We start from the raw sequence: 3,641 nt of genomic DNA on the forward strand, positions 1-3,641 counted from the left end.
GAGTGAAATTTTTTAGCCCCCATTTTATGTTTTTGAATAATGAAAATAATAATATAAATTCAAAGCTTAGGGTATTTTCACCTTTTCTTCTCTTCTTCTTTCCATTAATTTCTACTTCTACAAAACACCCTTATTAAATCACCATACTGCACCCCGGTCAGGAGTGTCAATGGGTTAGGTCGGATCTGATCCGATTATGATCCGACCTGATCCAAATCATGTAAGGATCTGTCCCGCCCCGCTAGATCAGATACTCGGATCGGATCAGATCCGACCCAACTATTTTTTTTACTAAATTTTAATATTAACTTATCATTTTATATCCATTTTAATTTTGTATTATTATTAAATACAATACTATGTTTGGTATTGACATGCATTAATAGATTGAGTAAAGATCTGGGTCCAGGTCCAGGTTCGGGTCCGGGTGTGGGTTCAGGTCCCGGGTCTGGGTTCGGGTTCGGGTCCGAGTCTGGGTCCGAGTTCGGGTCTCAGTCCGGATCTAGGTTTAGGTCCCGGTCCGAGTTTGGATCGGGTTCTGGTCCCCAGTCCGGGTTTTGGGGTCTGGGTCCTAGGTTCGGGTCACGATCCCGGTCCGGGTTCGGGTCCGGGTCTGGGTCCCAGTCTCGATCCCGGTCCCGGTTTGGGTCTGGGTCCGGGTCCCAATCCGGGTCCAGGTCCGGGTCTTGGGTCCCGGTCCGAGTTTGGGTCCGGGGTCCCAGTCCCGGGTCCGGGTTCGGATCCGAGTCCAGGTCCGGGTCCGGGTTCGGGTCTGGTCCGAGTCTGGGTTCGAGTTTTGCGTCAAGGTTCGGTCCTGGGTCCGGGTCTGGGTCCCGGGTCCGGGTCCGGTTCCGGGTCCCGGGTCTGGGTCCTGGGTCCGGGTCTGGGTCCGGGTTTGGGGTCCCAGTCTCGTGTCCGGGTTCGGTTCTGAGTCCGTTTCTGGGTTAGGATTCGGGTCCGGGTTTGGGTCCGGGTCCCGGTTTGAGTCTGGGTTCGAGTTTGGGTTCGGGTCCAAGTCCAGGTCCTAAGGGATCCGAGTCTTGAATTAAGTTTTTTTTTTTAAAACAAATTTACTCGGGTTGGATCAGATCCTAGGGCTGCACACGGGTCGAATTTTCGGGTTTTAGGATGGTCGGGTTCGGGTTTTCAAATTTCAGGTGTCTAAAATGTGTAACCGAACTCGATATTTGGGTGGTCGAGTTTGACAGGTTTAGGGTCGGGTATGGCGGGTTTGCTGTGGTCGGGTTCAAATTAACACCCGATTTAATATTTGCATAAGAAAATCAGTAGTGTACAGTTTGAAGTTTAAATTTGTGGAGCATGCATTATAAACAAAAATAAAATAAAAAAGTTCGGCTGTGGGATGGAAAATACAAATAATAACATTTTTATTTTTATTTTGATAAAAGTAAAATAAAAAAATTAAAAATAAAACAAAGTGAAGCTTGTTTCCCACTTGAATAGACATATCTAATAAAAAATAGTAAAATACCCACGTGGATGAGAGATATGGCCTACTTTTTATAAGTGACAGGTGCATGAGTGACTCTTACAGTTTTTTATTTTATAATAATTAAAAAATTGTACCTTCTTCCTTTGTAGCACGAAAATATGTGCCTAATTTTTGGGTTTCGGGTTAACTTTAAAACCTGAACCCGAACTCGTGTGGAGTATTTTCGGGTTGGACCCAACCCGAACACACAGGTTTTCAAAGTTTTGGCTTTTTTTGGTAGCGGGTGGCCGGATTTGCGGGTTTGCAGGTCTAAATGTTCAGCTCTATCAGATCCGATCCAGAAAAAAATTAGACGGGGCGGAGCGAATCTAATCCAAAATCCAATAAGTATCCAAATGTTTCGAATCAGAAGGGATCCGTCGGGTCGGAGCTCCAACTCGCTCCAACTAAATGGATGTTTTTGACATGCCTCCATACCGTTTTTCTCCCTTTAGAATTTGCTTCTAAAATTATTGTAACCTAATTTATCAATATAAAAGGACCCCCACTTGTAGATCAAATTATAATGAAAAATAATTTCCATCTCAATAAGGTGATGAGACCTATCAAGCTACCCTTTTCTAAAAATTGAAAATAAATAAACAATTATTTTTTCTACAAGTAGTTGAAATTCTTAAGAGGGATTTTATATTATTGTTTAATTAATAGTACTCTCTTATCTTTCTTTTATTTATTATATCCTAGAGGGGGACAAATTTCTTCATATATATATATATATATATGATCTGTGATCATAATTGGAAGAGAAATGCTAAAGGGCACTAGTGGTGCCTAGCATCCTCCTATGTGTTAATATCGCTACTGGTCCAACTAAGTATCGGAATCATTTAATTTAATATAATAGTTTTTAAGGAGTATCGCTAGAACGCGACATGTCGAGAAGGTACCAAGCATGCTTAATAACAATGCTCTAATTGGAATCATACCCTTTAAAACATAAAATTAATTATAATATATTATAACCAATTAACCAACTAAAACATATATAAGTCGCTAAGGCAACCATATCGTTGATTTTATTTATTTATTTATTTATTTTTTAGAAGGCGTATTATTTGATTTTTCAAAATGACAAAAATTCATGCAACACACACTCACTCACTCACGTCTTTACTCTTTAAATTTTTTGACGAGAATATTTTAATTAATTATTAAATTTTTTAATGAGATTTAACTGAAATTTAATTGTCTGAATTATTTTTTTTATTAATTATTAAATTTTTTAATGAGATTTAACAAAAATTTAAGTGTCTGAATTATTTGTAAGTTCCTTTTCAAAAATATATATCTATTCTATATAAAGTGTGGCTATATAACAGAAAAATAAAATAAAATATGATTGGATTTTTGTTGTTGTACAGCTACGATTGAGTTTTTTTTAATTATTTATTGTATTCCTTTTCTTATTACAATTTGGGCATTCCCATGGAATCACACATAATATTCCAATCCCCACTTCTCTTTTTTCTTCTTCACAACTTAATAACAAAATATATAAGTAATAATAATAATAATAATAATAATAATAATAATAATAATAATAATAATAATAATAATAAAGAAGCGTGACTTTTATCAAAGTTCACAAAATTAAGCATCAATGGTGAAAAAAATTCAACAAAGTTTACACTTAATAAATGATTGTAAGTGCTCGACATATGCATTAGTTTCCAGGAGCAAAATTTTTTAAAATTACGTAATAATTTACATATATGTTGCAAACACAATATACAAAAAATAAAGAAGAATATGGAAGAAAGAAGAGACCATTATTCACATCTAGAAAGGCAGTAGAGATAATAATAGAAACTTTTTATTTTTTTTTTCTTTTTCATTATCATTTTTTTTTCTTTTTGAATAAGAATAAATATGAAATTTTAATCGTATAGAGTTTTATTTTAATAAAATATAGTATTTTAAAATAATTTAAATTCAAATAATTTAATAGTATTTTGTAATAGAATACTATCACTTTTTGTTAAGCATGGTTTTTACTTTTTTGTCGACACTTCCATATTCAATTATCAACGAAAAAAATAGACATTCCAGATATATGCGGACGCGGCTAGAATGAAAAGGGCAAAATACAAAAATTACACTATTGTCTCTATCAAAGCAAATGAAGATT

The sequence above is a fragment of the Cannabis sativa genome, chromosome 4 (assembly GCF_029168945.1).
Source record: "Cannabis sativa cultivar Pink pepper isolate KNU-18-1 chromosome 4, ASM2916894v1, whole genome shotgun sequence".
Lineage (NCBI taxonomy): Eukaryota > Viridiplantae > Streptophyta > Magnoliopsida > Rosales > Cannabaceae > Cannabis > Cannabis sativa.